The sequence below is a fragment of the Salmo salar genome, chromosome 18 (assembly GCF_965601325.2).
Source record: "Salmo salar chromosome 18, fSalSal1, whole genome shotgun sequence".
NCBI classification, from domain to species: Eukaryota; Metazoa; Chordata; class Actinopteri; order Salmoniformes; family Salmonidae; genus Salmo; species Salmo salar.
In genome coordinates this window covers 78143348-78157502 of record NC_138308.1, presented here as the reverse complement: position 1 = coordinate 78157502, position 14155 = coordinate 78143348, and the positions used below count along the sequence as shown (strand labels likewise).

Below are 14155 nucleotides of genomic sequence, written 5' to 3'. Positions count from 1 at the left end.
ATCAAGCTAAGGCCAATGTCTGCAGATGGGTTTTGCAGTAACTGTTGGATATATCATCACTGTGTATTGCAAATGATAATTTATTGAGATTGCTGAGTTGTTTCAAATTGTATTTTTGAAATGAATGGCTGTGACTTATTTTAGCTGATACTGACTAAAATATACATTTTCCTTCTCTTGTATACATACTGTATGTGCGTATGAATGAATGTGTGTTGAGAGAGCTTGCAAAGGGAAGATTTAAACTGACACAAAATGTGGGTGTTACCATGCTAAACACAACCACCCATGCATGCACACAGTTAGCTGTTCACAGGTACCTGAACCCATTGGTCTCCTGTAAGCACAAAATGAGGCCACTACTATGCTTTGGACAGGCGTGAAAGCCTTCTACACACCCTCTCTCTATGTGGTTTTCAGCAGGATGTCTGTGTGGTGTCACTGTTTTCTCTCATTGTTGTTCACGACAATGACAGTTAGCAACACAGTCCACTGACATGTAAGACCCACACAGTATACTTTCACCAAAACTGAACAGAAGGCCAGGTTTAATTAATTATTAGACTACAATCATTAGCTTATAGTGTCTAAATAGAATGTATCTATTTATCCCAGGCTGCAGCCAGAAGGTCTTCCCAGTTAACTGTTACACCCATACTAAGCTAACAGGTGTTATACTTCAGATAGAGCATGATTCTGTGAATGATAGTTAATGGGACTGACATAAAATAGACTTGTTTCATCCAGTAGGGTATGTACCCTATATACACTCATGATACTCCACCACTGTTTCCCCTGGTACATATCAAGACCTGTTGTAAACCAAACAGTCCTCCTATAGGTCATCAGGATTACTGTAACTGTAACATGGGGTTGAGCCAAAATAGGTCCATGTACTATACTTGTAGCTCTTTACTGTATGTGCATTGTTTGAAAATGCATTGTATGCTTGACAGATAACTTTTTATTTATTTAATATCTTGTTTACTGAAGAAAATGCATCTGTTTTGACACTGCAACCTCAGTATTGTACGTTCTTTATCCAACCGGTGATAGAAAATTACCCAATGGTTCCACAAAATTAATTGATCATCTAGACACCAAAAAGTGTTTATGCTTCACACACCCTGCACAACATATAGTATATAGTAAGCATTGGTCCACTTTAAAGGAATAGTTCACCCAAATTACAAAATCACATTTTGGTTTCCTTTCCCTATAAGCAGTCTATTGACAAGGTATGACAGCAATCCATGCTTTGGTTTAGTTTCCCTGGAACTGTTTCCAAATGCTAATATTTTAGCATTTGTGGCATTCAAGTTATGGGACCGATATTAGCATTTTTCGCATTATGTCCAAATCATTTGAAAATATCTAAAATTGATTGTGAAGCTCAGCAAAGTCACTTATAGATAATTGAACATGGTGTATGAAAAATGTTAGTATGATACTATGTCTTGAACAAGAGGTAACTGCACATAATCAGATATCACCGTATAGGAAACTGACAAGTAGACTTTCTTGTCAGGTTAGAAACGGGACCAAGCTGGACATTAATGGTAAGTGATACATCATTAAAACTCATTTTTCAACCACTCCACAAATTTCTTGTTAAACTATAGTTTTGGCAAGTCAGTTAGGACATCTACTTTGTGCATGACACAAGTAATTTTACATACAATTGTTTACATACAGATTATTTCACCTACAATTACCTGTTTCACAATTCCAGTGGGTCAGAAGAAGTTTACATACACTAAGTTGACTGTGCCTTTAAACAGCTTGGAAAATTCCAGAAATGATGTCATGGCTTTAGAAGATTCTGATAGGCTAATTGACAGCATTTGAGTCAATTGGAGGTGTACCTGTGGATGTATTTCAAGGCCTACCTTCAAACTCAGTGTCTCTTTGCTTGACATCATGGGAAAATCAAAAGAAATCAGCCAAGACCTCAGAAAATAAATATGGTCTGGTTCATCCTTGGGAGCAATTTCCAAACACCTGAGGATACCACGTTCATCTGTACAAACAATAGTACGCAAGTATAAACACCATGGGACCACGCAGCCATCATACCGCTCAGGAAGGAGACATGTTCTGTCCCCTAGAACTGAACGTACTTTGGTGCAAAAAGTGCAAATCAATCCCAGAACAACAGCAAAGGACCTTGTGAAGATGCTGGAGGAAACAGGTACAAAAGTATTGTATATCCACAGTTAAACGAGTCCTATATCGACATAACCAGAAAGTCCCTCAGCAAGGAAGAAGCCACTGCTCCAAAACCGCCATAAAAAATCCAGACTACGCTTTGCAACTGCACATGGGGACAAAGATCGTACTTTTTGGAGAAATGTCCTCTGGTCTGATGAAACAAAAATAGAACTGTTTGGCCATAATGAACATTGTTATATTTGGAGGAAAAAGTGGGATGCTTGCAAGCCGAAGAACACCATCCCAACCGTGAAGCACGGGGGTGGCAGCATCATGTTGTGGGGGTGCTTTGCTGCAGGAGGGACTGGTGCAATTCACAAAATGGATAGCATCATGAGGTAGAACATTTATGTGGATATATTGAAGCAACATCTCAAGACATCAGTCAGGAAGTTAAAGCTTGGTCGCAAATGGGTCTTCCAAACGCACAATGACCCCAAGCATACTTCCAAAGTTGTGGCGAAATGGCTTAACTTTTTATGGATAGGGGGCAGTATTTTCACGGCCGGATAAAAAACGTACCCGATTTAATCTGATTATTACTCCTGCCCAGAAACTAGAACACTCCAACGTTTCTAAAACTGTTTGAATGGTGTCTGTGAGTATAACAGAACTCATTTGGCAGGCCAAAACCTGAGAAGATTCCAAACAGGAAGCGCCCTCTCTGACCATTTCTTAGCCTTCTTGATCATCTCTATCCAAAACAGGGGATCTCTGGCATAACGTGACATTTTCTAACGCTCCCATAGGCTCTCAGAAGGCGCCAGAACGTTGAATGGTGACTTTGCAGGCCATGGCTGAAAAACAGTAGCGCATTTGGTAAGTGGTTGATCTGAGAACAATGAGACTGGGGCGCACGTGCTGAGACGACACTGTGTTTACATTTTCAGTCTTTGAACGAAAACAACGACTCCCGGTCGGAATATTATTGCTTTTTTACGAGAAAAATTGCATAAAAATTGATTTTAAACAGCGTTTGACATGCTTCGAAGTACGGTAATGGAATATTTTGAAAATGTTTTGTCACGAAACGCGCCGGGCGCGTCACCCTTCATTACCCATCGGATAGCGTCTTGAACGCACGAACAAAACGCCGCTATTTGGATATAACTATGGATTATTTGGAACCAAACCAACATGTGAACGTTTATCGTGAGTAATTTAGTAAATTCACCGCAGGTTTGCGGGAGGTATGCTAGTTCTGAACGTCACATGCTAATGGAAAAAGCTGGTTTTTGATATAAATATGAACTTGATTGAACAAAACATGCATGTATTGTATAACATAATGTCCTAGGAGTGTCATCTGATGAAGATCATCAAAGGTTAGCGCTGCATTTCGCTGTGGTTTTGGTTTTTGTGACATATATGCTAGCTTGAAAAATGGGTGTCTGATTATTTCTGACTGGGTACTCTCCTGACATAATCTAATGTTTTGCTTTCGTTGTAAAGCCTTTTTGAAATCAGACAATTTGGTTATATAAAGGAGAGTCTTGTCTTTAAAATGGTGTAAAATAGTCATATGTTTGAAAAATTGAAGTTTTTGGATTTTTGAGGTATTTGTAATTCGCGCCACTCTATACCATTGGATATTGGTGAGGCGTTCCACTAGCGGAACGTCTGTCCCTAACAGGTAAGCAATGACAACAACAATTAAACAATAAACTAAGAACGAACCGTGACTACAGAGAATGCTACATGCACTAACTCAAAATATACAAACAATATCCCATAACCCACAGGTGGAAAAAATGCTACTTAAGTATGATCCCCAATTAGAGACAACGATAACCAGTTGCCTCTAATTGGGAATCATACAAATACCCAAACATAGAAAAACTGAACTAGAACCCCACATAGAAAATAATAACTAGAAAAAACCCCAGTCATGCCCTGACCTACTCTATCATAGAAAATAAGAGCTTTCTATGGTCAGGACATGACATGGGCAGAACTGAAAAATCTTGTGATAGCAAGGAGGCCCACAAACCTGACTCAGTTACACCAGCTCTGTCAGGAGGAATGGGCCAAAATTCACCCAACTTATTGTGGGAAGCTTGTGGAAGGCTACCTGAAGAGTTTGACCCAAGTTAATCTCTCTTGGGTAGGGGGCAGTATTGTCACGGCCGGATGAGAAACGTACCCAAATTAAACGGCCTACTACTCGGGCCCAGGACCTAGAATATGCATGTCTGTGAGTATAACAGAACTCATATGGCAGGCAAAAACCAGAGAAAAATCCTACCAAGAAGTGGGAAATCTGATGCTGGTAGTCTATTCAAGTCTTTGCCAATCTAACACACAGTGACTTCGGGTTCATTTTGCACTTCCTAAGGCTTCCACTAGATGTCAACAGTCTTTAGAACCTTGTTTCAGGCTTTGCAGTGAACAGAGAGCGAACAAGAAGGCCGGGGAGTTAGTGACTCAGGGAAGGACATGAGTTTTGTGGCGGGCGTTCACGTGAGGAGGTAGCTGTGTTCCAAAACGTTTTTCAAGACATTGGAATCGTCCGGTTGGAATATTATTGAAGTGTTATGTTAAAAAGGCCCTAAAGATTGATGCTATACAACGTTTGACATGTTTCAACAAACGTAAATAGAACTTTCTTCCTACATTTGGAGTAGTTACTGAACGCGCAAACAACAAGGAGATATTTGGACATAAATTATGGACTTTATCGAACAAAACAACATTTATTGTGGACCTGGGATTCCTGGAAGTGCCTTCTGATGAAGATCATCAAAGGTAAGTGAATATTTCTAATGCTATTTATGATTTTAAAATGGCGGGTATCTGTATTGCTTGATGTCTTTTTCTGAGCGCAGTACTCAGATTATTGCAAAGTGTGCTTTCCCCGTGAAGCTTTTTTGAAATCTGTCACAGCGGTTGCATAAAGGAGATGTTCATCTATATTTCTTTGTTATAACAGTTTAATATTTTATCAACGTTTATGATGAGTATTTTTGTAAATTGTTGTGCTGATTCACCGACAGTATTGGAGGCAAAATATTTTCTGAACATCAAGCGGCAATGTAAAATGCTGTTTTTGGATATAAATCTGAACTTCATCGCACAAAAATGCATGTATTGTGTAACATGATGTCCTAGGAGTGTCATCTGATGAAGATCGTCAAAGGTTAGTGCATAATTTTAGCTGGTTTTCTGGTTTTTGTGACGCCTGTCCTTGCTAGGAAAATGGCTGTGTGGTTTTTCTTGTGTTGGAACTGTCCTAACATAATCTAACTTTATGCTTTCGCCATAAAGCCTTTTTGAAATCGGACAATGTGGTTACATTAAGGAGACGTGTATCTTTAAAATGGTGTAAAATAGTCGTATGTTTGAGAACTTTGAATTATGACATTTTGTGGTTTTGACTTTGGCGCTCTGATTTTTCACTGGCTGTTGAATAGTGTGAACAGTTGCACATCAAATCTGATTTGATTTGATGTGCAAGCTGGAACTGAGTCTTTATCCATACGTTGAAAGAGTGGTATCGTGTCAGCCAATGTCGGAGACAAAGTGACTGCTTTCATAAAATGTAACCTTTTTTACGCAAGTCAGTAAAGAACAAATTCTTATTTACGATGACGGCCTACACTGGGCCAATTGTCTGCTGCCCTTTAGGACTTCCAATCACAGCCAGTTGTGATACAGCCTGGATTCGAACAAGGGTGTCTGTAGTGACCCCTCTAGTACTGAGATGCAGTGCCTTAGACCGCTGCCACTCGGGAGCCCAGCGACATGGCCGTATTGTTCTCTTGGTACATGAAAACCTTGGTAGATAAACTTCAGCTCGTCTCAACTGTCAAAACGTTTGAAAGGAACGCAACATTCTACAGTGAGTTTCAGGATAACCCTCGCTTCTCAGTGGAAAATGGCCAATGAAATAATGACCTAAGGATCTCAGACATGCAGCTGTCAGATTCAGGCACACACCACTGTGGGAGCTCTAATAGCAATAACATGAAGTTTGGAAAAGGAGCCATTCACATAGTGAAAGGTAAAGAAAAAGTTAAATCTTCAAGTGGCATGGGGGTCTAAGGCACTACATCGCAGTGCTAGCTGTGCCACTAGAGATTCTGGGTTTGAGTCCAAGCTCCGTCGCAGCCGGCCACGATCTTGGAGACCCATGGGGCAGCACACAAGTGGCCCAGAGTTGTCTGGGTTAGTGGAGTGTTTGTCCGGCAGGGATGTCCTTGTCCCATCGCACACTAGCGACTACTGTGGTGGGCTGGGCGCAGTGCATGCTGACACAGTCGCCAGGTGTACGGTGTTTCCTCCGACACATTGGTGCAGCTGGATTCCGGGTTAAGTGGGCATTGTGTCGAGAAGCGGTGCGGCTTGGTTGGGTTGTGTTTTTGGAGGATGCATGGTTCTCGACCTTTGCCTCTTCCGAGTCCGAATGGGAGTTGCAGCGATGAGACAAGACTGTAACTACTAATTGGATACCATGAAATTGAAGCAAAGAAAATAAGAAAAATTAGAAAGTTAAATCTGAATTTAGAGATATACGGTGTAAATATGAGATTATCTTCATCAAAACTGGTTTTAATTTAGCAATTCATCTGTTAGAACACTTGCAACAGTAATATTCTAGAAAATCTGTGGGATAATTTACATTTCTGTCAGTTTCAGGGTCCAAAAACATGACTTTGCTTCAGCAATCTGTTTCTGAGTCAGTCCAGCCAGGAGACTCTGTGACTCTGAACTGTACAATACACACTGAGACCTGTGCAGGAGAACACAGTATCTATTGGTTCAGACATGGAGAATCCCGTCCAGGAATCCTTTACACCCATGTAGACCAAAGGGATCAGTGTGAGAAGAGCCCTGAGACTGGGTCTCCTACAAAGAGATTTGTCGACAACCCCCCCAAGAGGAACCTCAGCCTCTCTGATGCTGAGAGTTACTACTGTGCTGTGGCCTCATGTGGGGAGACACTGTTTGGAAAGGGGACCAAGCTTGACATCAAGGGTAGGTGAAATATCTTTCTTTTTATTTAGATCTATTGTATTGTACTGTGTAAAACTGTATACCGTTGTTGTTATTTGGATCATATAAGAAAACGTACAATAATTTTCACAGAGAATGGAGCACACCCTCTTCTCTTGTTGTATTGACTGAGCCCAACATTGGGTCTCTCGTTTGTCCTGATCACTCTCCTTGGTTGCATCATGTACAAGATGAACCAGAGAAAGTGTCTGCAGTGTAGAGGTAAGAGATATCCAAATGAATTGGCTGGGCTCCCTGCCTGTGCCATTAAACCCCTACAACTCATCCAGAACGCCGCAGCCCGTCTGGTGTTCAACCTTCCCAAGTTCTCTCACGTCACCCCGCTCCTCCGCTCTCTCCACTGGCTTCCTGTTGAAGCTCGCATCCGCTACAAGACCATGGTGCTTGCCTACGGAGCTGTGAGGGGAACGGCACCTCCGTACCTTCAGGCTCTGATCAGGCCCTACACCCAAACAAGGGCACTGCGTTCATCCACCTCTGGCCTGCTGGCCTCCCTACCTCTGAGGAAGCACAGTTCCCGCTCAGCCCAGTCAAAACTGTTCGCTGCTCTGGCACCCCAATGGTGGAACAAGCTCCCTCACGACGCCAGGACAGCGGAGTCAATCACCACCTTCCGGAGACACCTGAAACCCCACATCTTTAAGGAATACCTAGGATAGGATAAAGTAATCCTTCTAACCCCCCCCCTTAAAAGATTTAGATGCACTATTGTAAAGTGGTTGTTCCACTGGATATCATAAGGTGAATCCACCAATTTGTAAGTCGCTCTGGATAAGAGCGTCTGCTAAATGACTTAAATGTAAATGTTAAATGTATGTAGCAGCTAAAGTCCTTCATAGAAGTTGCTTTTCTTTCATATCACCAGATGTATCTGTAGTGGAAGAAGGAGTTGTATCTTTATATTTTCTGTCTTTCTTTTCAGGACCTGTCTCTCAGACAAAAGGTCCAGCAGTCCCTTCTTCAGATACAGGGGTAAGCAGAATTCCTGATGTTGTATTATCATAAAAACACGAGTGAAAATAATGACAAAAATGAACATACAGTATAGTCATTTTCTCCCTCCATTTTATAAGTGTTCTTCACATGCCCAAGATGCAGACAATCTCTATTACGTAGCTCCCAGTTTCGGTCGGTGCCATTTAAGATGAGGGAGGACGATTTCATATTCCATTCATCCAGTTCAATGTAACAACAATATGTTAAAACCTCTTACATCTAGACGTTCCGCTAGCGGAACACCGCTCCAATATCCAATGATAGGGCGCTGTCGCGAAATAGAAACTCCTCGAAAATCCGAAAACTTCCATTTTTCAAACATATGACTATTTTACACCATTTTAAAGACAAGACTCTCCTTTATCTAACCACACTGTCCGATTTCAAAAAGGCTTTACAACGAAAGCAAAACATTAGATTATGCCAGGAGAGTACTCAGCCAGAAATAATCAGACACCCATTTTTCAAGCTAGCATATAATGTCACAAAAACCAAAACCACAGCTAAATGCAGCACTAACCTTTGATGATCTTCATCAGAAGACACTCCTAGGACATTATGTTATACAATACATGCATGTTTTGTTCAATCAAGTTCATATTTATATCAAAAACCAGCTTTTGACATTAGCATGTGACGTTCAGAACTAGCATTCCCACCGAACACTTCCGGTGAATTTACTAAATTACTCACGATAAACGTTCACAAAAAACATAACAATTATTTTAAGAATTATAGATACAGAACTCCTTTATGCAATGTCCGATTTTAAAATAGCTTTTCGGTGAAAGCACATTTTGCAATATTCTGAGTAGATAGCCCTGCCATCACAGGCTAGCTATTTTGACACCCAAGTTTGGTATTCACCAAACTCAGATTTACTATAAGAAAAATTGGATTACCTTTGCTGTTCTTCATCAGAATGCACTCCCTGGACTTCTACTTCAACAACAAATGTTGGTTTGGTTCCAAATAATCCATAGTTATGTCCAAATAGCGGCGTTTTGTTCGTGCGTTCAAGACACTATCCGAAGGGTAACGAAGGGTGACGCGCCGGTGAATTTCGTGCCAAAAAAATTCTAAATATTCCATTACCGCACTTCGAAGCATGTCAAACGCTGTTTAAAATCTATTTTTACGTGATTTTTCTCGTGAAATAGCGATAATATTCCGACCGGGAGTCGTTGTTTTCGTTCAAAAACTGAAATCTAAAATGGACTCTTCACGTGCAAGCGCGCACCCGTCTCATTGTTCTCAGATCGACCACTTTCCAAATACGCTACTGTTTTTCAGCCAGAGACAGCAGAGTCATCATTCAACGTTCTGGCGCCTTCTGAGAGCCTATGGGAGCCTTAGAAAGTGTCACGTTACAGCAGAGATCCTCTATTTTGGATAGAGATGACAAAGAAGGTCAAGAAATGGTCAGACAGGGTACTTCCTGTACAGAATCTTCTCAGGTTTTGGCCTGCCATTTGAGTTCTGTTATATTCACAGACAACATTCAAACAGTTTTAGAAACTTTGGAGTGTTTTCTATCCAGAGCTACTAATTATATCCATATTCTAGTTTCTGGGCAGGAGTAATAGCCAGATTAAATCGGGTACGTTTTTTATCCGGCCGTGAAAATACTGCCCCCTATCCATAACAAGTTAATGCAACTACATGTTACTTGATTTTTCCCTTTAGCTGCCTCCTGAGTGGCGCAGTGGTCTAAGACACTGCATCACAGTGCTAGAGGCATCACTACAGACCCTGGTTTGGTCCCGGGCTTTATCACGATCGGGAGTCTCATAGGGCGGCACACAGTGGTTCGTGTCAGGGGAGGGTTTGGCTGGGTAGGCTATCATTGTAAATAAGAATTTGTTCTTATCTGACTTGCCTAGTTAAATAAAGGTAAAAAAATGAGGTTGCTACACAAGGCTATGATGTAAAGTTTACAGCGTAGGTGCACACGGATTGAGAGAAACATTTGAGGTGACAGACAGTGACACACATTGACACATTCATTCCTCCTACCACACATATTACCTGCATCAGCTGATATATAGTGTAATCATTAGCACAACAGTTGCAAACAAGAGTTTCTATTGGACAAATGCACGTATGTTTAACCTCTCTAGGGTATGTGGGACGAAATCGTCCCACCTACTCAACAGCCAGTGGAATCCCGTGGCGCGTTATTCAAATACCTTAGAAATGCTATTACTTCAATTTCTCAAACATATGACTATTTTACACCATTTTAAAGACAAGACTCTCGTTAATCTAACCACACTGTCCGATTTCAAAAAGGCTTTACAACGAAAGCAAAACATTAGATTATGTCAGCAGAGTACCCAGCCAGAAATAATCAGACACCCATTTTTCAAGCTAGCATATAATGTCACATAAACCCAAACCACAGCTAAATGCAGCACTAACCTTTGATGATCTTCATCAGATGACAATCCTGGGACATTATGTTATACAATACATGCATGTTTTGTTCAATCAAGTTCATATTTATATCAAAAACCAGCTTTTTACATTAGCATGTGACGTTCAGAACTAGCATACCCACCGCAAACTTCCGGTGAATTTACTAAATTACTCACGATAAACGTTCACAAAAAACATAACAATTATTTTAAGAATTATAGATACAGAACTCCTTTATGCAATCGCTATATCCGATTTTAAAATAGCTTTTCGGTGAAAGCACATTTTGCAATATTCTGAGTAGATAGCCCAGCCATCACAGGCTAGCAATTTAGACACCCACCAAGTTTGGCCCTCACCAAACTCCGATTTACTATTAGAAAAATTTGATTACCTTTGCTGTTCTTCATCAGAATGCACTCCCAGGACTTCTACTTCAATAACAAATGTTGGTTTGGTTCAAAATAATCCATAGTTATGTTCAAATATCCTCTGTTTTGTTCGTGCGTTCAAGACACTATCCGAAGGGTGACGCGCCCGACGCGTTTCGTGACAAAAAAATTCAAAATATTCCATTACCATACTTCGAAGCATGTCAACCGCTGTTTAAAATCAATTTTTATGCTATTTTTCTCGTAAAAAAGCAATAATATTCCGACTGGGAAACCCTGTTTTAGTTCAAAGACGAAAAAATAAAAACATGGTGTCGCCTCGTGCATGCGCCTCAGTCTCATTGTTCTCTGATGGACCATTATCCAAATGAGCTACTGTTTTTCAGCCAGGGCCTGGAAAGACATCATTCACCGGTTTGCCGCCTTCTGAGAGCCTATGGGAGCCGTAGGAAGTGTCACGTTACAGCAGAGATCCTCAGTTTTCAATAAACAGAGTGTAGAAGCCCAAGAAATGGTCAGACAGGCCACTTCCTGGAAAGAATCTTCTCAGGTTTTTGCCTGCCATATGAGTTCTGTTATACTCACAGACACCATTCAAACAGTTTTAGAAACGTTAGGGTGTTTTCTATCCAAAGCCAATAATTATATGCATATTCTAGTTTATGGGCAGTAGTAATAACCAGATTAAATGGGTACGTTTTTTTATCCGGCCGTGCAAATACTGCCCCCTACCCAAGAGAGGTTAACACCTTTTGATGCTTCCGTTTAAGAAATGTTATTCAACAGAATGTAGTGAATACACCCCTGATCACTCGTAAACACAGTTCACTTTCATAACAGCCACGTTGTATTCCTTATTGCATCTATGATCTCCCCATCCTCTCACTTCATCCCATTGCTTGTGGACTTCAATACACAACATATCATCGGTATGTGACCAGGTGAAAAAACCTTTCCAAGCCAAACCATATCATATCCGCCACACACAGCCTGCATCGTTTTCAGCATATTAGCTAAAGTAACATCATAGTCAACATAGCTAATAGAACTAAAGTGTTAGTAAACCTGCTACAATCATGCAGTAACATTACAGTGTGCAGTCAGTTAGCAGTTTAGCACTTACACCGGCGGGCCTCCGTGGCAATGAATTGGGAAAACCAAATACTTACCTTGACTTGGAAGAGTTCCAGTGTTGTGTTGGATAGTCATAGCCAGCTAGCTAACATAGCATCCCTCTGTTTAAGCAGGGTGTTTAGGTGGGCTAAACTAGCTAGTTGCATTTGCTAGATAAGTAAGTGAAAGTGAAAAAAAGGACAAAATCTTTTTCCATCTCTCTTGCTTCTCCTTCATTTTGCAAGAAATGTATTTGTTCAAAACTGTTAAACTATTGTATTTCTCTCTCTTTGAGTCAACTATTCATCACACTTTATGCAATGCAGTGCTAGCTAGCTGTAGCTTACGCTTTCAGTACCAGAATCGATCTCTGATCCTTTCATTGGGTGGACAACATGTCAGTTTATGCTGCAAGAGCTCTGATAGGTTGGAGGACGTCCGATGGAAGTTGTCATAATTACTGTTTAAGTCTATGGAAGAGGGTGAGAACCATAAGCCTCCTAGGTTTTGAATTGAAGTCAATGTACGCAGAGAAGGACGGAAGCTAGCTGTCCTGCGACTACACCATGTTGCTACCCTACAGAGTGCTGTTGAGGCTACGGTAGACCTTCATTGCAAAATAGTATGTTTTAATCATTTATTTGGTGACATGATTATATTTAGTATTGTTGTATCAAAAAAGTATAACTTTTTAAATGATTTAACATTTTTATATTCATGAAATTTACTGAGGAGGATGGTCCTCCCCTTCCTCCTCTGAGAAGCCTCCACTGGTAGCTCTGAATCTGAGTAACAAGGAAAATAGGTCTAGAAGACAGAGAAGCAACATGGAAGAGAAGGTGTACTCTGGGATCAGACAGCAGAACAATAAAACAGATGTCCATTAAAATTAATGAGCTATTCAATAATTGTATTTGCTTTGTTATTGTAACTGTAGCTACTAATAATTACATGCATTGCTTCTCTGCCATTTGACATTGACTTGCTTGTGATAAGATTAATAAAGTGTTCAAAAATAATGAAGACAAAGAAATTGTTATGTATTTATTTGGGCCCTCTTGAAGTTGTAGTGTGGAAAAGTGTTTTCTGTTCTCATGCCACTAACACCCCATCACACACACAGCAACTTATTTCCAGGTACTTTGTGGTCTGTGATGAACACAAGATGAGGATCTATCTACGCTTTGTTAGGGCCTGCTGGCCTATTGCACGCAATATCCTTATCTCGTTCTTTCTCTGCTCTTTACTGTCACTCTCGCTCTCTCTCTCTCTCTCTCTCTCTTTTTCTCTTTCTGTGGTTTTCAGCCAGATGTCTCAGAACTCCCAGTTCTCTCATGCTGTAGGCTATACTACTTACTCTTCAAGCTGACCATTTTAGCAACAGTAAACCACCTATTTTAAGGAGGCAGCTTAGCAATACCAAGTCAACGGAAATGTGTGAAAAAACACAATGAGCTATGTACTAGGTAATTTGACGTAGAGATCAGTACAGTATTCTCAATCAGTGTGATGTTAGGCCACGAGAACCATGGACCTACTCAATAACAATATCATAGGAGGGCATTCTATCTATCTTTTCATTTGAGTGTAAATCCTGAATGAGAGATCACTAAAATAAAAATACTGTATTGTATAAGCTGTGTTTGTCATATTTTCTTCATAGATGTCTTTAGTGAGGTGAAGTAACTGATAGAAGCACTAGTGGATGACCTGTGTCATAGCATGCAGATTCAAAACAGGTCACACATTTGAGTCTCTTAGACAACAGTAGCTGCAGTGATAAAGATTGAGGGAAATCGTGCTTCAAATATTAGTGCTCAATTTGTACAAATCTAAACTATGAGATTCTACATCTAGGACAATTCTGGGACTCTGAACTGTAAAAGATACACGTAAAGACCACAGTCATGCCTGAATGAGGCGTTAACAAAAGTTATGCGGCCCAGTTCGACCAATCACCTTTAACTCCATTGCTGAAGAGTTGTCTACATGGGTGGACTCTTTCCACTCAA

The 14155-nt window shown here is 40.6% G+C and overlaps 1 pseudogene; it reads left to right on the top strand.

Annotated features, from left to right (window-relative positions):
- Positions 1-5952: 5952 nt before the first annotated feature.
- On the top strand, positions 5953-7193 carry LOC106577709 (Ig kappa chain V region K29-213-like; annotated as a pseudogene).
- Positions 7194-14155: the final 6962 nt, after the last annotated feature.